The following is a 24,072-nucleotide window of genomic DNA, read 5'->3' on the forward strand; positions in this document are numbered from 1 at the left end:
GATTAGTTTAAACAAATAATTCTTTCCAACTGCTTCTAGTATATTAACTTCATTTCAAGGTGACATATATTTTCCCACAATTTTTTTCACTTTGGCTAAAGCAGGATTACTAAGGAACACACTTTATATGGTCTTAATTACATATGTACTACATAAAACTGGAGAATTGTTAGATCTAATAAAAATACAAGTAATGGGAGAAAACTTAGTTTTTGATAGAGCCAAAGGTAAAACAGTTGAAAGACTGCAAGAATGAGACATGACCTTTGCTTTTTAAAACATGTAATTCTCTTTGTTTAAAAAGAATACAAATGCATCTTTTCTCACTTATGGGTATTTATCTTGCCATTTAAAGGACAGCTAGTGAGTAGAGCTAATGTTCATACCGAAGATGAAATCTGAGTATCTGATATGAAACAAATATTTTCCTTAGCTTTGATTTTGAAACAGACTTTCAGGTAAGAATAGGGAGAAACAAAAAGAGAAAAAATGCATCTGTAAATATTCTTAGTACAAAGAAAAAGTGAAAAGCTAACACATACATATTTGATAGACATTGGATATAGGTTGTTATTGCTCTCAGCGCCCCACAGAGATAATTAGAGAAGTAGGTACCAGAGGGGCCTACAGATAAATAATAACAGTACTGAAAATCTAGCTGATAGTTTCCATCAGCAGTACAGAGAATTATTGTGGAGGTCTTATAAATCAGTATTTTTCTTCTTTCCCTCCTCCTTACTCAACCCACTTCAATCTAGACCTTGCACAACAAGCTTAACTTTAAAAAGTCATTTTTAAAATGTCACTCCCAATTTCCAAAGAAAAACTATGAGTTTCTTTCTGAATACTGCTCCAAATCCTGATATCTGCTACAATTATTTGGGAAACAAATGTGTTTTTGAGGAAAACTGTGCCTTCTATACACGAACAGGCTCTTGTAATGTCTTTGCTCTCTGTTTGCAGAGATAAGAGGTTTAGATATTTCCCAGTGTACTGCTTGAGCAAGTAAAAGCAACTTTTAAAAATATTCCTTGAAATAGAATTTCTGGCAACTGTAAGTTTAGGAAAAAATACATTATTATTATTATTATTATTATTATTATTATTATTATTAAAGATTATTATTACTGTTAATATTATTATTACTATTTTACATTTAATTTTTAAAATATATATTTTAAATATATATATTTCATTAAAATATCATGGGAAAAATGAAACAGTATGTACCTAGGAACAAATAATATGTTATTGTATTTTGTAGCCGAAGATATACCTTTTAAAATTGAGAATGTACCCAAAGAATCCTTTTTGCTTAGAAGCTAAAATTCCACTCTTTAACTCAGCTACAAGACAGCACTGATATTTTATGAACAAATATATTTAATAAAAATAAGTATTAAAAATAATAATCCTGAAAAGACATTTTGACGTTTTTGTGAAATTGCAGTTCTTTTAAATCTATTTTTAGGAAGGAAGAGTCACTTACAAATACATGAATATGGAAACAACCTTCACATTTTAATTTCCAGCTAAATGTACAAACAAAATAGTATGTATACATCTGGTTAGGTACTGGAACAAATTCATAGCTTGAAAATTAATTATACACCATTTATACCTCTTTCAAATTCAGTGCTCAATTATTTGGTATCGGGACTGAAAGAAATGATCATTTCAGTGCAATGTTGAGATATCATTTCTGCTTTGGTATTGAAACTATTAAATGCTAGCACAAGGAGTCTTTCCTCCTATGAGAACGTAACAGCCCACACTGTAGCAATCACAACACCTGCAACCACTTCACCCATCCTAACATGAGCATAGCAGTACTAGGAAGCACGAGAGCACAGAAGCCTACTCTCATCTGGAAGAAGTATGCCTGTGATAGCAAGGCAGTCTATCAGCTAACAATCCATGACACTTTTCAGAGAGCAGTAGCTCAGGGGCAACTCTGCACAAAGATGCGATTCACATTTTAGGGACAAACAACACCACCTGTACATCTCTGCACCGTGCCACATAGACTTTCCGGAAGCCTGTTCTGCCAGTGTAAGCATCTCTGACACTGTGATCCACTCTTTTTGAATTTCACAGTGAAATAATTGTACATTTGTTTGAAAATTAGTAACGTCACCTCTTATAAAAAAAGATGCGTTTTATAACCAGTAACACTAGTATTCAAGACTTCTGTGTTATTTGCATTGACACTGGCAGACACCAAATCTTAAGCTATGATAACTAAATTCAAGGAACACTTTTATTAGCATCCTATATACTCTTTTTGAAAATGAGGTGCTGATGTGAGGTAGAAGAGGTTGAATATTTATGACAAGGGTGAGTCATTTAACACAAGGAAATTCTTGAAATCAAGATCTTATTTTCTCAAGGTATTTCCCCAAAGTTACATGTTATAAGAATTACTAAAGTTTGAGTTACCTGTTGTAAAAAAAATTCTAATTATTAATTAATTTTAAAATAATGCAAGCTATCAGAGAAACAAAACAAAACAAAACAGAATGCCAATATACCTTGCAAATATTAAACACTTTTTAATGAAATATATTTTACAGAAAATCTGCTTGTGATCCAAGCTTGAATCAAACTTCGTCCCTTTAGGTTAAAAAATAAAATAAAATAGCTTAATCCACTGAGTTTATCAGTTATGTATATAATTATAAATTAGATAAGCATTGCTCTCAGACATACTTTAATCAGTCTTTTAATGAATAATTAAAACAATATAGTAGTTGCTCTAACTTCAAGGCAGTCTTTCTGGCAAAGTAGCATCAGTAATCATAGAAGGTTAGAGGACAGGAAGTATTTCATGTAGCAGGAACATATAAATAATTTACAGTGCAAAACTACTATGGATTGGATGTTCCTCTAAATTTTGTGTCTATGATGACAGTATTAATCCTGGACATTTGTTTTACTCCTATTACTATTACTGCCAGTATTCATGAATTATAGGTTATATTTGTACTCACAAACAAGTGAGCCTCTTTTTTTCTAATCATAACTGTCTACTGCTACATCATTTTTCATGGATATTCACTTTCCTGACATAATGAGAGCCAGAGATATGACTTGACAGTGATACCATCTTGCTAATTTTGAGCCTAAAACAAATTAACTTGGTTCCTTTGTGATGAACTGAATGCCTAGTCATTTCCTTACAATGAGCAATACGTAACCTACATTTTAGAATGAATAAGAAAAACAAAATGAAGAAATTTAATGTGATGTAGAAGCAAAATATTAGTGTTACTATTGTTAGAGGAAGCTACACAGGATAAAGAAGCATATGTTTTGAAATTGTGCCTCATCTGCAGGAGAGAAGAGGACACAGACAGGCAAGAACTGGTCACTGGGTTCATCCTTTTCCCTGTGGTTCATACCTCAGTTTCAGCCATCTTTGTCAGCTGTAATGCCAAATAGGAGGTAGTCCTGCCTGTCACCAGGAAAACAACCATACTGACACTATGAAATTGATGCTGTTATGATCATTAATTTTTGATTAACTAAAGAGCTAGTACTCACAAACTTTGAAGTCAAGATGTGCAACATGAAAAATTCAGAGATCATCATCATTCTGACCTCTTGTCACAAGAAGTGAAACCAAGGGTTGTGAAATTAATACAGAATAGAGCATGAAAATTCATTTAAATTATTTTGTAGACAAAGGACCTAAGAAAATCAATTGTTATGTCTTTCTTCCCTTGGGGAGACAAACAAGTCCAACTTCTGAAGTTAAACACTACCTACCCAAATCCTCCTCCTGAGAACCTGACAACCAAGTATTTATTGAAATGTGTTGTGAAACAGTTGGTTACTCTTTGAATAACTATTCCCGGACTTTAAATGTCTGATATTTATTATTATTTTGCTAACTTAGACATGACATTTCCTTTTATTCTGTACTGAAAAGATTTCCACTTTCTTAATAGTGTTCACACCTGAATATGTATTTATGTATATATATGTTTTTCAGTCCACATGTCTGCGTTTTCTTAATAGTCATTAAGAAAATCAAAGAAAATTGGAATTTGAAGAAAATGCATTACATCATCTCTCTAGAACAGTTAAACATAACCCAAACAAAAGAGCGTGTTTGAGCTCCTGTTGCACTAAGGCTCTAGAAAGCATATTTAGAGAGAGGGTAGGGGTTCATGAGAAGAGGAGGGGTACCTCTTTGCTAAATCCTGATGTTAGCTGTGAAACCATTTCAGTAGAAATTGTTTGATGCCCAATAGAAATTCTTCACGTATCTTTTCTTTCAGTTAGAACTCTATGGCACTCTAACTGGAGCCTTTACTAGGCTTCTAATGCTATAAATACTTCCCTCCTCCTTCTGAAAATATTCTACATGATCCCTACCAGCAACTCATTAGTCTTTTCCTATTTACTGTGCTTCAGAAGAATACATTCTAATTGTGATCAAACATAAATTCCTGGCTTCTTCTTCAATTAATGTGGTATTATTTCTTTTTGTCCAGAACAAAGTCAAGACCTTGGAAGGAGTCTCCTTCTCTTGTTATTAGGTTTCACATTATCTGGATAATAATATTATGTGAGTGATAATCCTTCTACCTCAAACAGACGCTGCTTAACAGTTACAAATCTTGAATCACAGGAAGCTTGCTTCATTGAACGTGTTATTTTGTACAAAACTGGAACAAAATGGTTACAAGAACAAGAATGGATCTCTAAATGAATAAATATAAAAATCAGCATTAAAATATGTCATTAACAGACTAATAGTAATCAGTTTCGTTGCCTTGAAGAAGTCACCTAAACTAAAGACTGTGATTACGGAAGGATAAAAAGAGTTCAATAGCAGCATCCAACCAAGGGAAACAATAAGCTAAAAGTTTAAACATATTATTAAAACACAGAGTGCCCACAGCAAGGGAGCAGGACTTGCAACATTAATTACTGGTGTCTAGACCATAATTTGTTTTTAGTACCCACAAGTTTAATCCATTCAAAAAAGAAAATAGCTTATTAATGACAGGTTTAATAAAGCTGATATGCAATCAGTCCACAACATGTTTAGAATCACAGCTTCAACTAATTTCCTGTACTATAAACACAGAAGTTACATGTCAGTTTAACTTAGAGCTATTGGAATCTGTGGATTATGTCTTGCAACTACTAATTTAGTGCTTACATAGAGTAAATACCCAGCTGATGTCCTTCAAAATATCTTCAGTAAGATATTTTATACTTGTATTCAATTAAAAAATTGAAGAATTTATATCCGCCAAAAAATGTCAGAATATAAATATTCTTTGCAATGAAAACTACACATACACAAATGCACATAAGTGCAATTCCTACCACTGATAATTCAGTTCTGTATCTCCTCATGTGGAAAAGCTCCCACTGAACATAAATGACATAAATGAGTGTAAAAACAAAACTTCTACCTTACATGTAAGAACACATAGTCAAAACTGAATAATGAACATTTGAATGACTAAAGAAATCAGTTATTCATGCCTCCATATAAAATTAGACAAAAAGAGAATTTAATTTAAGAATTCAATGGTTGTTATTATTGGTTCAGTTCAGGGTGGAGGCCGTTCAAGCTTCAACAGCTTCATCAATAACTCAGACGATGGCGTCTACTACATCCTCAGCAAGTTTGCAGACAACACCAAGCTGAGTGGTGCGATCGATACATTGGAGGGAAGGGAAGCCATTCAGAGAGACCTAGACAGGATGGAGAAGTGGGCCCATGGACACTTAACGAGGTTCAACTAGGCCAAGAGTAAGGTGTTGCACTTGGGCTGGGCAATCCAAGGTATTTATACTGACTAGGGGAAGAACTCCTTGAGAGCAGTACTGTGGAGAAGGACTTGGGGGTCCTGGTAGACGAGAAGCTGGACATGAGCCAGCAGTGTCACTTGCAACCTGGCAGGCCAACTATGTTCTGGGCTGCATTAGAAGATGAGTGGCCATCAGGGAGAAAGAGGTGATTGTCCTCCTCTACTCAGCTCTTGCGAGGCCCCATCTGGACTACAGTGTACAGGGACCCCAGCCCAAGAAAGATGCATGGCTCATGGAATGAGTCCAGAGGAGGGACACTAAGGTGACCAGAGGGCTGGAGCACTTCTCCTATGAAGAAAGGTTGAGGGAACTGGGCTTGCTTAGCTTCGAGAAGAGAAGACTTTGGGAGACCACACTGTGGGCCAGGGTGGGAGAGAGGGGGTTGAATCCAGATGGTCTTTGAGGTTTTTTTCAACACAGGCTGTTCTATGATTCTGTGATTCTATGATTCTATAATAATTACATACGAGATCAAGCAATGTACTATAATGACCTAAATAATAACATGGAAAAGGGCATAACTTGATATTCATTTTCATTCTTGTGTATTTATTTCTATGAAGTCTATTCATGGTCAGTTCCAATCATTTTACTTGAAAAAGGCACAAGACATGACTTTTTAATAAATAATTCTGAAGTTCTTTCCTATCTTATTTTTATTTGATAAAACAGTCTCTTAGTAAATACCAAGGCAAAATCCAGCTAACATCCCTTCTTTAGTGTGATGATATCATTTACAGATTCTTTTTCAGTATTAGATTTCCACTGACATTTAGCTGAAGATAGAAGGGATAAAATGTCTATAAAATGTTACTGCATTATTTTTAATATATTTTTTAATATTCATAACAATGTTTGTTTCAGAAATCATTGAAGAAATGTTTCATCAAATCATTCTAAGCATGCTAAATTAGTTCAAACTATGGAAAACAATGGAAAAAAAATTAAAGTTCTTTACTCCAGCATATTTTATGCAAAATGTCTGGACTCCTTTTTGTGAAGGTGGTTCATGTGGAAGTATTTCCTGGTTAGAATAACATTAAAACACTCATACAAAAGTTAAGACAGTGCTACAAAACTTTTCAGTGTTCAAATTTCCCAAATTTCTTTGGAAAATAATACTATTGTTTTAGGGGTTTCTTTGCACCTATGTTCATTTAATTTGATGTCAATAGCTCTTTGTTCAGGCGAAGGTTGGTCAGTAGTGGTGTTCCTCAGGGATCTGCTTTGGTAGAGGTGCTCTTCAACATCAGTGATGTATGTAGTCAATTGGTTCAAGTGTACCCTCAGGAAGTTTGCTGATGACATCATTCTGAGTGGTGTAATTGACACAATAGAAGGGAGGGACACCATCTGGAGGGACCTAGACAGGCTCAAAAACTGAACATATGGGAATCTAATGAGGTTTAACAAGGCCAAGCTGTTGCACTTGGATCAAGGGAATCCCAGACCTAAGTACAGACTGGGAGAAGAACTCACTGATAGAAGGACTTGGGGATTCTGATGAATGAAAAGGTAGACATGGATAAGTAGAGTGCACTTGCATTCTAAAAGGCCAATGGTGTTCTGTCTGCATGAGAAGACGGGTCGTCAGCAAGGAGAGGGAATTGGTTGTTCCCTTCTACTCTGCTCTTATAAGGTACCATCTGGAGTACAGTGTGCAGGCCTGGGAAACCAGGTACAGGAATGAGCTGCTGAAGTGCATCAAGATGAGGGCCATGAATATGACCAAACGGCTGAAGCACAGTCCTGTGAAAACAACCTGAGAGAGTTTGGCTTGTTTAGTGTGGAGAGGAGAAGGCTCCAGAGAGACCTCGCTGCAGCCTTTCATTATTTGAATGGAGCTTAGAAGCAAGAGAGGGGCCAACATTTTGTGCAATGTGCTTATAGGACAAGGGGGAATTGCTTTAATCTAAAAAGAGGTGACATTTAGGTTAAAGGGAAATTTTTTACTCAGAAAGTTATCAGATACTGAAACAAGTTGCCAAGAGAGGTTGTGCATATCCCATTCCTTGAGGCATTAAAGGCTGGATTGGATGAGATCCTGGGTAGCCTGATTTAGTGTTTGACAACCCTGCCTATGGCAGAGGGATTGGAACTAGATAGTCTTTAAAGTCCCCTGCAAACTAGGCTGTTCTATAATATGTCATGTCCATTTCCTCTATTGATATACAGAGGCGCAATATGTATCTGTTCCTGAGTATGTCTTTTGCAGTAATCACAAAATCACATGGCTTGGAAGATCATCAAGTCCAACCCCTTTACTTAAGCATTTTTCTTACAACAGATCTCAAGGAAAAGCATCCATAGGAGTCTTGAATACATGCAATGAAGGAGATTCCACTATCTTCCTGGGCAGCCTCTTCCAGTGCTCTGTCACCCTCACTGTAAAGGATTTCTTTCTTGTGTTCTATGGAAATTCTTTTGTTGCAGTTTTTATTCATTGTCCCTATTCTAACGCTTGGAATCCGGCCCCTTCCCTTTGATTCTAACACTTTAGATATGTATAAGTAGTGGTGAGATCTCCTCCCAGCCTTCTGTTTTCCAGTCTGAAGAGCCCTTGGTCTCTCAGCATTCCCTCTTTTTTTTTTTTTTTTTTTTTTTTTTCCAGTGAGGAGCATAGTATTTTGCAATTGGACAAAATATTTCAGATGTGGCCTCACAGGGCAGAGTAGATGAAGAGGATCACCTCCCTTGACCTGCTGGCTACAGTCTTCTTGATGAACACCAGGACATCACTGCTGCCCCACTTGGCCACAAGACCTCGCTGCTGACTCATAGTCAACATGTTATCCACCAGGATCCCATAGTCCCTCTCCAGGATTTTTCCCACAAGGTCATTCCCCAAGCTGTACTAATGCATATTGTTGTTGCAAAAGCTTCTTCGCAAGGATGTAGTAGGAGACAGTGTCAAATATCTTGCTGAAGTCAAGTTATACAGCATCCATTGCTCCCACCTATGCAGCCAGTTATGACATCATAGAAGACTATCAAATCGGTCAAGCATTATTTCCCCTTCACAAATCCATACTAACTACTACTTAATTAGACAATCTCATTTCCTTCAATTGCTTGAATGTGGCATCCAGAACCCATTATATCATCACATTCCCAGGGATAAAGTGAGGCTGATTGGCCAATGGTTTCCATGTCCTCTTTCTTGCCCTTTTGAAGACTGGAGTGCCATTGATTTTCCTACAATTTTCAGGCACCTTTTCAGTTTTCCTTGACCTTTCAAAGATCACTTCTGCCAGCTCCCTCAGTACTTGCATAAGAACCTGTCAGGGCCCATGAATTTGTGTACACTGATTTTGCCTAGATCATTTAATGGTCTTCCATTCAATTATAAAATGAAAATGATTTTGTTCTACAAGAAATAAATCAACATGACTTTGTTATTTATTTTATTAATACTTGCTTGGTGAGGTTTTACTGTCTTGAATAACCCAGTTATCTCCTGAATATACCAGATGAAATATGGCTATAAATCGTGATTTATCATTGATAGGAACTTTGGATAGTTCTCTCAATTCTACTTTTTCAATTATTTATTTTATTGAGGTAATAGTATTTCACACACATGGCAGAATTTTGTATTATCAAAAATTTGATGTTTAAATATTTTTCTTTTATTGGAGACTGAATTCCAGTTAGTGGCACTAAAGTAAATCTGTATGAAATGACAATAGGACTCAGAAATCTGTTTCCAAAGAACTCAATAAATTATTGGAGAATTTTTGTCTTGATCTGTACACTACTAAATGATTTTCATCATTTATAATGTCTTTTCATGACTGAGAATGCTAGCAGAATGAAATTGTTATTATTACATTCACTTTCAAAACCTAATAGTGTATGTTTAAATTATTGGTGAAAATCGTGGATACTTGTCTTCCTTGTCTTCCCCTCACTGCTTTGACAGTCTTCCCATTCTTTTTTCCTTTTTTTTTTTTTTTTTCCTTCCTTATCCTGTTGCTCTGGAACAATCAGAATTTTAGTAATTAGATACAGTAGAATAATTTCCCAAGTAAAATATCTCTACTAAATCATTGTCCTTGTTTACTAATTCATGTGTAGACCAGATTTCCTATAGTATTTATCTGATACATATTTTCTCTCGATAAAAGTTAGGCAAGTAATTGTACATCTAAACCTCAACCAGACAGAAGAAAATTCTTATTCTACCCTCAGCATAATATTTAGTGTTAGGCTACAGGAAAGAAGAATGTAGCATGTGCCTACCAATTTTTATAATATTTATGTCTTTCATGAAAATTCAGTGTTTTAAGTGGCCTCATTGCTATCACAGAATTATGAACATTTTAATGCCTACCAAGAAAAAAAAAAAACCATTATTCTCAGAATCAACATTCTTTGACTTCAGCAGAAATGTGAGCTGTTTCTGTCATGATGTATTCCAGAAAACAAATGACATCATAAATATTACAGTTTTTGAAAATGCATAACCAGAGAATAAGATTTCAAGAAATAAAGATAGCTAGTTACAGACTGGATAAATTTTAGCTACTTTTAGTAAATCATCTGTACTGGAAATGTCAGGGCTTTCATAATGCATATTGGTTACTCTATCCACTACAAAATTTAGACTTTGAATGTTCCCTCACTGTATGTTTTTGTTTTGTTTTGTTTTTCTCTCATAAGACTGTCATACAAGAAAGGTTGCTGCACTTTAAAAATCTTGATGTCCTTTGATCTCCATAATAAGCTCTTTCTACATAATATGCACTTTACTATAATAAGTAAATTGCAGGCTCTCAAAATCAGCCACAGAGAATAAAGAACTATTGCTAGAAGGAACAGAGGGCTTTATGGAATAAGCAGAAAATTGTCACACAGTCACCATGACACCTAATTTCAGTTTACTATACTGTCATAAGTTTTGTTCAAAGTTAATTCAGTAATGCTGTTTAATTTACTTGCAAAGTAAAATAGTATTTATAAATATGTTTCCCTTTAATATGAAGCCACAGACCGTCTTTCACTGGGAATCTTCCTTCAGCAAAACTTTGTTGTCATACTTGGTACTGCAAACTATTTAGTAGCTAGGTTCCTGTTATAAATGTTTCCAAGCAATGACAATCCACTTTAAATATATATTAGTTAATTTGCTTTAGACACCATCTTCCAGATTTGTCTCTGCTGTTTCTTGCTGACTTGAAACATAAAAAGACAGGTAAGGGAAGAGAGAGAGAGATGGAGGGTAAAATTTAAAATAATGCCTTGAACTAATCAAGTTTGACATTATTAACTATCACTTTTTGCAGGTAAATACAGTCTTCTTACAGATCTTGTCCAAGAGTACAGTGATGTGTGCTCAAGTTAGAAAGAACAGAAATGTATCTGGTTAATGAAAATAGAAAAATAAGAATAGAATTCAAGCAGAAGATTAGTTTAGTTGTGAAAACTAGTTGTGATAATATTAGCTACTCTCATTTCATCTAGTGTTTTCATATTGACACATTTGATAGTAATGTCATCCCATGGAATCAAATCAAATCTAAACAAAACAAAACAAATAAAGAATCTCCCCATAAAAACCAAATCAGTATAATGTAATTATTAGAGAGGATAATAAAGAATGACCTTCCTATTCAAATAATAAATGATCAGCTGAATTCAGATCACAGAGGGATATCTCATTTAAATGGCTTATTCCCATTAATCTGTCACTATCATTTTTTCTCTGTCAGGTTCTTAAGCTCTATATTATTCCAAAAGTTACTTTTTTGTTGTTTTTTTTCTTGGGTGAGGTCAGTTTTCTCTTTTATCTGTAATAATTTAACCACTTATTGTTGTGCTCATTGTTGTACCTGAACAGTAAATTCAGTGAGAATCTGAGAATTCAATGAAAGTCTGAGAATAATAATAATAATAATAATAATAATAATAATGAGTATATATATATGTATGTATGTATGTTTCTTACGGCCTGGAATTTCTACCTCTCTTGAGGCTGATATAAAACATTTTATGTATTAAATACGATACAATAATAAGGATAGAATGAGAAAGATAAAAATAAGAGAATTTGTGAGTTGACATGAAGACAATTTACTTGTGGAAGAAAAAGCTGTGTATTCAAGCAAAGGAAAATCAAGGAATTCAGTCACTACCTCCCATCAGCATGTATAGACATTTCTAGGAAAACAGGGCTCCATTAGGCAAAACTGTTACTTAGGAAGACAAATGCTGTAATTCTTTAAGTCCCTTCTTATCCCTACTTTTCTCCCAGTTGTTACTGCTGAACATGTGATACAGTATAACCCTTTGGTCAGTTAGGGTCAACTGTTCTGGCTGTTATCCTTCTCAGCCTTTTGTGAACCATCACTGGAAGAGGCTCAGTGGGAACAAATATCTTGACTCTGTGAATGAACTGCTCAGCAATTTTCTGAGAAGTCTAGAGTACATAGTCATATGTGCTGGTACAAAGCTAGAAACTATGTTAGCCAAAATCAGTACAGTGACATAAAATATGAAGTTAAATAAAAACAGATAATCTAGAGATACTTTAAAGGATATGATCAGTAAGTTCTTCAGCTCACTAGCTATATTTCTGTACATCACCTTCCAATAGATAGCATATCATTCATAGTATATCATAAGAGCAAAAATGGCCACAGATCTTTGTATCACAATAGTCTCTTGGATACTGAGTGTCTGCTAATGAAAATTATGGAAAGAGTAAGAACAATATGTAGTAATACTACCACTATTGGGCATAAATCAACACAATTGCGCCTTAGGGACTTTCTCAAGATGAGTATATTTACTGCCCTATGGATTTTTTTCTCTTCATTTTTCTTCTAGCTTTCTCTTAAGATTATGATAATACTGTATCCAAATCAACTTGTTGCAAGGAGTTTCACAGCTTTGCTATAAGCTGTATTTATTTTGAACCTTGCAGTTGTCACTTTCAGTTTGTAGACTTGAGTTTTCTTACTGGAAGAGAAAAATAAGTTATAGTTCCCTTCTGATTTTTCTCAGGGCAGACATGATTTTATAGAGCTTTGTCTGAACTTCCTTAGATAATCTCTTTTCTAGATTGAAGAACACTAAATATATAGACATTTTTTAAAAAATATTTTTCTTATTACTGCGATCATGCTTTTTTTTTTTTTTTTTTTTTTTTTTTTTTCTTTTTTTTTCCTTTTTTTTTTCTTTTCCCAGCTCCTCTTTTTGACCATTGTGGTATTTACCTCTGAGAAAAATCTCAAATCTAATTCTGAATGGTAAGTAAAAATCTCTTATTGTAACGTTTGGACTGTTTTTCTCAGGGAGCATCTCTTCACAATTATTGCATGCTAAATTTCATTTGGCAGTTTACTATCCATTCCTTCAATCAACTTACAATTCTATCTTTCTCTACAATGAAGCAGATTAACTTCTCTAAATAACTAAGATGTTCAGAAAACTATGTGATATTAGTTTTGGTCCTCTTTTTCACCTCTGCTATCAGTATATTAAACATAATGCATAAAACTTGAAGACCGTGCTTGAATACTTAAAAAATTTAGCTGTTTTATAATATGATTAACAACCTCAAATGTTCTGTAAATCATCAAACATACAGACTACAGATTTTACATTATATAGAACATACAATAAATTGCCAAGCTGTCATTATAAAATAACCATAATTTTTCTGTAATGCTTTACCAGCTCTATATTGTTTTCTCATTAAGGAATGATTCGCTTCCCAGTCAAGTCAATGGACACACTGCTTTATTCATCAAAAAAAGAAGGCATGTCATATGTGTTTGACAGTCAGATTACGTTATGAAATATGGGTTGAAAAAAATCGATCTTTTTCAAATGCGTATAACTAGAAGAATGCCTTCTTATATGAATCAGTGAATTGCCTTCCAGTCTTACTTCACACATTTATTTTGTGCAGTGTTTATTCATTCACTGTGCAAAGGCTAGAGTGAGGCATAGTAGAAAACAAAGTCACTAGAAGTGTACTTTATCATTGATACTGTTACTCAACCAGTTCATTCCCTACATTTCCTACATAATTTATAGCACACCTTGAGAGTTACACTCTAGGAATAAGACTTTCCCTTTTTCCAAGACAAAAAAATCTCACCTATGATCTCATTCCTCCCCCTTAGGACTTGCATACAAGATTTTATTACAAACTCTACTAATCCAAACAGTATGCTCTATTTCTCAACTAGAAGAACATTCCTGAATTTCAACAGGGACACACTTTTCAGGGCATTCTAAATACTACCAAGCAGAAGGAAGTCTGTGTTTACATATGTGAAAACATCCAATCCAAAATAATTCCTTCCACATAAATAAGTACTCTTAACAATAACCACTGAGATATCTTACTTCGAGTCTTAGTTGATTTTGCCACTGTCCACCAATTTTCTCACCTAAGGAAAAATAGGAGAAAATAAAACATCATAAAATGCATAGCAAATTCATTTATTAAGGAATTAAAATTAAAAAAAATATCACAAGCAAGATTCATTTTTCTGATTTTTTACTCCAGCTGTAGGAAAAAATCTGTATGTTAAAGAACTAATCCAAATCAGCAAAGATTATGCTTCAACTTAGATTAAAATATACTTCCTTTGTTTTCAATCTGTGTAATAGTAACTCAGAGCAATACAAAAGACTGTAATTCTGGTTACGTCTTTAACATATATAAGTATATCCAATCTTTTTCGTTATGGAGATATGGATACTGAATTTCACAGTCTGTAGGAAAACAAATATTTTCTGTACATTTGATATTTAAAATTACTCTGCATCATACTTGTTCTTTGTGTGTAATCAATATACTGTTGATTTCAAATCTAAATTGAGAAAAATCAAACATAAAATTAGACACAGAGTAGAGAATCCAATCAAGTATTCATTGAAGGTAGTGAAAAACAGACACTCCTTCTGAGAGTTTTGGAGGCAGCCCTGAAGAATGAATTTCACTTAAAAGGTGCAGATTCTTTCTATTAAGCAGACATATTGGCTTCCAAATGACAAAACATCCATCATCATGATCATGGCATCATGACAGGGACAGAATCTCTTCAGTTTATACTCCCATTCTGAACAGAATTTCAAAGTATAAAAATCAGTATTCTTTTCTTCATTTAATTGAAAATATTTGCAGAATGATTCCCATAATTTTGGTAAATAAGTAAACGGAAAGGACTTTAGGAACAATTGTTTTTGCTTTTGTTTTTGTTTTGAAATAGTGCAGATAAGAGTTTGTGCTGGTTAGAAATCTTTGAGTTTATTTTCCACAGCATAAGATTTATTAATCCTCACTTTTCTATTGTGTTCTCAGTCAATCTCAAAATAATATGAGTACAGGGACATGATGTTACTGGACAAAGTTATGAGCAATCAAATTCTTTGATTAAATGATTCCTCTTCTTCACACATTTTACAAAAACAAACAAACAAACAAACAAACAAACAAAAAAACGCAAGTAGATGTACACAATTTTCCTCAGTGAAGACCAATATTTTTTAAATTCTAGAAATCAGAGGCATGCTGTGAAAACCCAGTTGGTGAATGCTGAAAGTCTGTGCTGAGAACTGGAAGTGACTTTCTTTTATGCTTTTTCACTCCCCAATAGTACAGCAGTTGGGGGAAGGCTGACGTACATATATTGTGTCCTGGACCTCAGGCTGGAACTCTGCCCTTAGTTAGGAAATAACTATGTGCAAATTCTACATATGAAGTGCTTCCTTCTCCCATATTCTGCCCATATTGCTGGCCAAAGAATAAGAATGAACAGAAGAGATATGGCTAAAGCCAATTTCAGCTTATTTTATGGGACTCCAACACCAGACAGGAAAATGGAAAGAAGATAATCAAGAGGAGTGAATCCAAGTATGTGCTTTCTGTGCTGCAGATGCCCCAGGGTCTAAGAGACACAGTAATCATCAACACAATTTTTTGTACTGTTTGGCTCTTTGTAGTTTCATTTTTATTGGAAATTTCTGTGCTAGTCCCAGCTCAACTAATTCAGTTCACTCTTCATTCATTTTTATCTGATTCTGGATCCACTTCAGATTCACAGATATTGAGGAGAATCAATTTTTATGTATCTAAAATATTACTCTTTTTCTTATTGTCTTAAAAGATATTTAAGAGGACAATATTATTAACTGGTATTCAGACTTTGATATTACATAATATACCAATTTGCATACTCTTCTATTTTTGATTGTAAAAGGTGCATGAACAACACATTTATGACATAACAATAAAAATTTTCATCATAGAAATTTTGCATCAGGTTGCTTGCCAGAAAAAAACTCCCTCAGAGAATGGTGAGACATTGAGTTCATACAAAAATGAAGAGTCAAAAAGTTAAGGCTATATTTGAATATTCAGAATATGTTAATATGACTGCTGATTTGATTGCAATATCTGTGCTCTCACTGAATGCGTCCAGATTATCCAGTGAAATATGTAATTGAGAGCATATTTTACTACTCTAGCTGTTTCTTTCATCAGTAAGTTCAAAAGAGATAAATAAAAAAAAACCTGTGATCCTCAAATACACCTTCCAATGTGTAATCTTAAAGCCAGATTATGGGAATACTTCAATGAATGAGTAATTTAGCATACACAAATAGTAAAAGTGAAGCTGACAGGGTAAAAACCATAAATTGCACATGGATTAGCTCCTTTGGCAATCATCTAGTAACCTACAAGTGACCAACGATAGTGTCACATATAGTGGGTCAAAGAATGTCACTGAGCTACAATTTAAGGCATGCATTTATAAAAAAAACAAAAACATAACAGTAAATAATACAAATGTATTTTTTTTTTTTTCTGTACAAAGCTATATTTTAAGAAAAGTAAATTAAGTATTCTTCCACTTCATAAATAAAATATCTAGTGTGCAAACAGTAGATATAGCATTTACTGTACTGGGGAGCTAGAATATAATTAATATAAATGAAGTATTCTCTTAGCTCTTCAAGAATTTCTGTTCCACTTGTCAGAATAGTCTCAAAGCACTCATTCAACTCTGCTCTGAGACCTGTGCTGCAGAAGAGGTTCAATCAGAATTTGCCCTTTGGATGTTTACTTCTTATGAAGATCTTCCAGTAAAAATGATGTAATCTTTTCTTTATAGCAATCATCAGTCTTTACTCTCTCTTTTATTTAATATTTCAGTAGTTCTTTTCCTCTCTCAAATAATGGCATTTTTCTATTTTAAAAAATATTGCTTGGATTTGTAACAGCTCAGTGTTTTTATTCCTTCTCTTCTCCTCTCATTAAAATACCCTTTTATTTCCCTTTCTTTCCACCTCTCCCTTCTAGTGTACCTTTATGACCCAGAAGGCCAATGGTATCCAGTGGTACAGAAGAAAGAGCATGGTCAGCAGGACAAGGAGGTGATCCTCCCTCTCTAGTATACCCTTCTGAAGCTGCGGAATACTTGGAATATTGTGCCCAATTCAGTGTTCCTCATTACAATCAAGACAGGGATCTCCTAGAGAGCATCCAGCGGATGGCCACAAAGGTGATCAAAGCCTGGAATATCTCCTACATGAGGAAAAGCTGAGAGAACTTGAACTCTTCAGCCTGAAGAATAGGAGGCTGGGAGACAATCTCATCAATGCTTGTAAATATCTGAAGTGAAAGAGTCAAATGGATGGGGCCAGACTTTTCACAGAGTCACAGAATCAGAAAATCACCAAGGTTGGAAAAGACCTACAAGATCATCCAATCCAACTATTCACCTATCACCAATAGTTCTCACTGAACCATGTCCCTCAACACAACATCTGAACATTCCTTGAACACCTCCAGGGTTGGTGACTCCACCACCTGCCTGGGCAGTCCATTCCACTGCCTGACCACTCTTTCAGAGAAGCAGTATTTCCTAATGTCCAGACTACATCTGCCCTGGCTCAGCTTGAAGCCATTCTCTCTAATGCTACCAGTTACACAAGAGAAGAGGCCGACTCCTAGCTCACTGCAACCTATCTCCAGATAGTTATAGAGAGAATTAAGGTCTCCCCTGAGCCTCCTTTTCTCCAGACCGAACAATCCCAGCTCCTTCAGCTGCTCCTCATAAGGCCTGTGCTCCAGATCCTGCACCAGCTTTGTTGCTCTTCTTTGAACCTACTCCAGGGCCTCAATGTCTTTCTTGCAGTGAGGGGTGAAAGTGTGTGCAGTGACAGAATGTGGGACAATGACTAAAAACTCCAGCAAAAAGAATTCCATAAAAATATATGACAGAACTTCATTGCAGGGTTAGAGCATAGATTTTCCCCATATTTCAGTCCAGAAGTGTCACAAAACATTTATGAACATTTAACTTTATACTTATCAGCAAGTCTGCTAAATATTAAGCAAGATTCTTAGTCATGCAAAAATAATCAGATGCTTAAATTTTTTCCGGAACAAGTTTTAAGTTTTTTTTCCATGAGCTTTGGAAAAGTCCTCTGCATGGGAATGAAGTTCATTCAGTAAAATTATCAATGGCAAAATACACTATAGGAAAGTTTCTATAGTCCAAGAAAATTAGTTAGTTATCAGCTGCAGTCTGATCAGTGACATGCAAGTCTTTGAGTCTTCTGGGATAAATTGCCTTATAGAAGTCTGTGACTATTTTTAAGCAGCCAGTTAGTTTCCTGACTTGTAGAACACAACAGAACATTCCTACTTAATAAAAGTTTATTACGTTGTTCCTTTTTCTTTTTTTCTTCCAAGAACATATCACCAGAATTTCCCACTTAAAAATGTTTACAGTCATCAAAATGACTTATATACTTCTGCATCATCTTACTGCATTATTTTTGTCTGACATATTTTCAGTTTGATGATTTTCCCCAAATTTAGCTATAATCAAGAAAAATCTCAGAACTGCTTTTAACTATCTTTTCTTAATTTGAGAGATTATTTGTATCTCAATCTTTACATCTATATTTTTTATCTTTATATATACATACAAATCTGTGTATACTGATTTAATATTCTGTCTTGACAATACCATATTCTTGATATGTGCATTTAATTTTTTTATTTATTTATTTTATTTTTCCTTTGGAAACTCAATAACTTCTTTTAAAATCTGAATTACAGCATTCTGTGTACTTCCATTGCAGCAGAGACATCATAAGACTGGTTAGAAAGTTTACTGAATGCAATGGAATGATCTGCCTTAGTGTCTATAAAAGGCATGAATTGAGACTTTAATCAACACTGGAAATGAATTTTAAAAAAAAATTTGCGATTTCATAGACATGGCAGATATCTGCTTAAATAAGTTTTCCTACTGTTTCATTTTTTAAAGCCTAAAACCCTGCACCTATTTTCCCCGAAGTGACAAACTGATCACTCCTCTAACATTATTTTTTTCTTCACAGATAAATTAATCAGACTGAATTTCTAGTGTAACGTCTCTGTTATTTCTGTAAGTGGTGCTAGAATACCTCTGCCATTATGAAGTATTTCTAACTTTATAATACTTTTGATAAACTACTATTTCATTGTACATAACTTGCAAAATGAAGGATTGCAGGACACCCTCTGCCTGACTTGTATTAAATAATGGATATTCAGAATTTATAGTTTTAGTATTCTGATGGTAAAAACGTGATTACAAAAAGAATAGAAAAAAACAGCAGTTTATATCATAATAGGATATTGTTAAGCTCTGATTTCTTTTTAATTATGAGAAATTCTTGAAGTCAGATTTCCCATTTTCTGCTGCTTGCCTAAGGATTGTCTGTGTCTGAGAATATATTTATATCAGTGTATACTTGTGTGGGTATATGTGTAAGGTATACTTGTTTCTCCATCTGAAAAATATTAATTTGTATGATAATGTGAGCACAGCACATATTCAGACATTAACATGACATACATATAGAAGTATAAGCATATATACAGCACTGAAATAAAAGATACATACTAGTTTGATAAACTAGCAGAATTACTAGAATTACTTCAATATGAGTGACTGAAGTATAATAGTATTGATGTCATTTATTTTACCACATGTCATATATTTTCTTATTAAAACAAATATGCTGCTTTTAATTAAGGTAGAATTTGAGTATTTTTTCTTTTGTGCTGTAGTTTATTGCTACTTTGAGGATATTTTATGATCAGGATGGCCTTATTTTTAATAAGCTGAAATGGAGTCTATTTAAGTGGAAATGACTCTAGGAAATGGAGGTATTTCAAAGCATGCCCATGACAACAATAAGCAATGTTCTCTGTGTCTGGCTGACGACAGAAAAAGGACAGCAATGATTGCAGATGCAGAAAAATATTGTATACCTTTTTAGTGTATATGAAAGAAGGTCATTTGTAGATGGCATTTGGAAAAAGATTAGTGCTGCATAGTGAGGATTGCTGTGTATCTGTGTACTGAAATATAGTTCAAAGTCATAGAATCATAGAATTATAGAGTGGCTTAGATTGGAAGGTACATCAAAGATAATCTAGTTCCAATTCCTCCACCATGTGCAGAATTGCCACCCACTAGATAAGGCTGCCCATGGCCTCATCCAACCTGGCCTTGAACGTCTCAATGGACAAGACATCCACAACTTCTCTGGGCAACCCATTCCTATGCCTTACCATCATATGAGTAAGAAATTTCTGCTTACTATCTAATATCAATTTCCACTCCTTTAGTGTAAGGATTGGATTATAAATGCCCTATGAAAAAAGGTGTTTCTATGAGTCAGATTTTTTTTTCTTTGAAGCCACTTAGATGTGACAAAGTATTTTACTTCCTTACATGCGCAGATGTACATGCGCTGAGTGCATACAATTATTTTGTAGGAAAAAAAATACAATGAAGAAGACTACACAGGCTGCACAAGAATTCAGAACTGAGAACTTAAAAGCCTACAGTTTACATCTGAGCCTTAAATGAGTTTTGTTATTACATTGGAATAAGAAAACAGGAAATAATCTGAAGACACAAACAGTACTAACAACTGTTTTCACACACTCCTTTTCATTCCTCACTTGAATTCTAGGGTGTATACGAATACACTTTATTAAAGAGCCAATTACTCTCTCTTGAAAAATGCAGAATGCTAGTGTATTTCTTTAAATACTTCAAATACAGATTCCATAATGTTTTTGGCCAGAAATAGAGAAAATTAATGCTTACTAAATAGTCAGATTCTCACAGAAAGTGAAAAGCATATTGCATGCTAATACACTGAAGAATCACTGTTGGGTAAATAAACATTACAAGGTAAGTATCAGTCACATTATGAAAATATTGCTGAAATCTAAATGCAATCAAAAAGGATGCTCACCATATAAGACTAACTTGTGTACTTTTTTCTTTCATGCTTCCATATTAATGGTTAAGTAGATGGGGTAAATATGACAATAAAATAGCAGATGTCTTCCTATTACCTTTAGAAAGATGGGAATTTATCCTCACAGGTTTCAGCAGATTAGTATTTAGGGATTTGCTAACAATTATAATAAAATTTTGCATGTGCAAAATGAAAACAGCTTGTTGAATGAAAGCAGTGATTTCTGTAAATATAAAATGCTATAGAAAAAAAAAAACAAAATGGTGAAAGCATGGCAGCTTAAATGTGTAGATAAATAGAATGATAAAGCTAACTTATAGCACAACTGTTTTAATTTTTCTAACTCTCAAGCTATAAAATACTGGATAGATCTAGAGCAATACTATGCTGTATTGAATTCCATCATAGGAATAACTGAAACACTGAATTTCTTTAAAGTTAACATGGGAATCCTCTTAGTTGTTCCCAAGAGGTAATTTTGAACTGTAGAATAAAGTTTTGCATGTATTCAGAGTTGCTAAGTAATGAAACAAGACTGTTGCTAAGGAAAAATAGTTTCTGAAAATTTCTGACATATACTGTCCAAAGGTTTCTATAGTCTGATCTTATATTTTGGCTCAGTGTGACTAGACACTGAAAATGACATCAGTGTTGTGAATATACACACCGTTGCTAAGGACTTTCACTGTTGCCAGGTAAAAATGCCCCGTATTAACCTGCCACGAATATCTAAATATGTTGATAGAAGTGTGGTGTTATGAGATAGGAGAAACACGTCTTGGAAAATTGGATGATCTATTATTTCTTATCCACCAGAAATTGGTGAAGTGACTTTTCTTACTCTTCGTGCACACAAGCTCTGACTCATAAAAGTATCAATAAAGAACCTGACTTAATAGCAGTAGAACTATTAAATAAACATTGTGTTTATTATATACTGGAGAACATAAATCTTAAACATTCAGCAGAATCTAAGAAACCATTACTGAGGAATATAGCTGAAGTCAGCTGGTAGCGCTGTATGTAGATCAGACTACCAGAGATAGATGATCTTTGCTACTTTACCTTCAAAACAGATAGTTTCAGACTTTTCTTTCTTTAATATTTAGGAAACCTGAGCACTATTACCTCAAAAGAAACTAAGAATATTCTTCGAGCAATGTAATGAAATAGACATTCTAAATGCAAATGAGCAAGTTCTTTAATTGCAGCGTGTCATGTATGTAACAGAAATTCTTTCTACGGTGCTACTCAAATTACAGCCTAATACCTTTCTGGCAGTTTGCATAATCTTACCAATAATATTTCATAGATTAATCTTACTTTTTTTACTCTTTTTTTTACTCTTAATTTTGTCAGTCTTAGTCATTACAGTGTGGCAATCCTTGCTTATAAACCAAATAGAAGAAGGAAAGCAACAGCAATCACTACACATAAATCATCCAAACAAGAGGGCTTTAGGAACAATTGCAGTATCCTGATTTGATAGACTAATTGCCAGCAAATAATTATTGATTTTGTCAGTACTGAGTAAAAAGACCTATGCAACAGAAAAAACTGATTGTGTTGAAACGAAAATAAAAATTTAAAGAAAAAAAATATTAAAAAGGAAACAGTCTGTAGTGTTTAGCTGCAAAATATTTCCTTTCCTCGGTACCCTTAATTGAAGCCATTCTACCATTTTTTACTCTTTCCAGTGCAGCTATGTTCTTTATTTTGTCAGGCTTTAAGAAAGTCTTCTAGAGAGTCATTTAAGAGTAGAATCTTTGTAGACATCTTTCTGCTGTTCTATCCAAATTCAGAAGTAACTATTGAAGTTACAAAAGCTAAGAAAGCACATGACTGCCCTTGTGTTGTAAAAGCTTATGTCTGTGTTCTTAGTTTTGATTGACACATTATTTCTTCTCTGCACCCCAATCTATTTTCTGCCTCACTAAGCTTACAAAACTCTGCATAAATCCTCCCTCTCAGCTTGTTCTGTAATCCTGCGAACATCACTGTCTTCCTGTTCATTCCTTCAGCCAGTAACTGCCAGCTGTTGGGACCTGGGAACAATTGCATTTGTGTGACAGAAGAAAAACAAAAATGTTCAGAAAGCTGTGAAAAACAAAACAAACAAAAACAAACAAACAAAAACACAGACAAAAAGAAAAAACAGACACATACACAATCCTACTTGGCAACTATGACAAAATATTTGAGTGAGTGAGAAATTTTGATTCAAGTAAATGAAATTACTGTGGTTTATATCAAAGCACAAACCAATTCTGGCTAAATAAGTTCACAGAAAGATAATACTCTGACAGTACTCAGTCTGTAAACTAATCCATTTTTTATTGTTCTGCTATGCATGAAACAGAGGTCATGCTGAGAAATGAAAAAAACTGGAATGAACACAAATCAATTATCTTAATATATTCTGCCATATTGCATCCATCAAAAATGTCCTCATTTTTAATGGGAAACAAAATGATCCATGCATACTCCTTTCACAATTTTTACAAATTATAGAATATTTGCAATTTCAAAGCCCAGAATAGAATTATTTAAAAGATTTGAGCAGAAACCCATTACTAAGAGAATATATAATTAACCGTGAGTAACATTATGTATGGATTACAATAGCTCCCAGAAAGCACAGATTAGAGAAGGATGCTGGTGTTTTGTGTTTGTTTTTGTTGTTGTTGTTTTGTTTTTGTTTTTGTTTTTAATGGACAGGCACTGGTAAGGATGGATCTGCATGGATCTGCAGTCCATGCTGCAGAACTTCAAGTTACATTAACACCGGCATCACGAAAGAGAATTACACTGTAAACAGGATATTTTCCTTTCACCTTCTCAGTAAGGGACATGTAGCAAATCTCATTGAATCACACAGCAACAATGATATCTCCTGTCAAAATCCTCAGTGTCTGCAGATATGAGGGTAGAATTCAGCTA

General features: G+C 34.2%; 1 protein-coding gene across 9 annotated transcripts in view; it reads right to left on the reverse strand.

The window, feature by feature from the left end:
• The window catches only part of PTPRD (protein tyrosine phosphatase receptor type D), a 1,217,200-nt gene that overhangs the window by 438,570 nt on the left and 754,558 nt on the right, over nucleotides 1–24,072 (reverse strand). For all 9 annotated transcript variants that reach the window (XM_048930990.1, XM_048930989.1, XM_048930988.1 and 6 more), the window contains exon 8: nucleotides 14,194–14,237. The gene's annotated coding sequence lies outside the window, so the exon portion shown is untranslated. The remainder of the gene's footprint in view (nucleotides 1–14,193; nucleotides 14,238–24,072) is intronic.

The sequence above is a fragment of the Lagopus muta genome, chromosome Z (assembly GCF_023343835.1).
Source record: "Lagopus muta isolate bLagMut1 chromosome Z, bLagMut1 primary, whole genome shotgun sequence".
NCBI classification, from domain to species: domain Eukaryota; kingdom Metazoa; phylum Chordata; class Aves; order Galliformes; family Phasianidae; genus Lagopus; species Lagopus muta.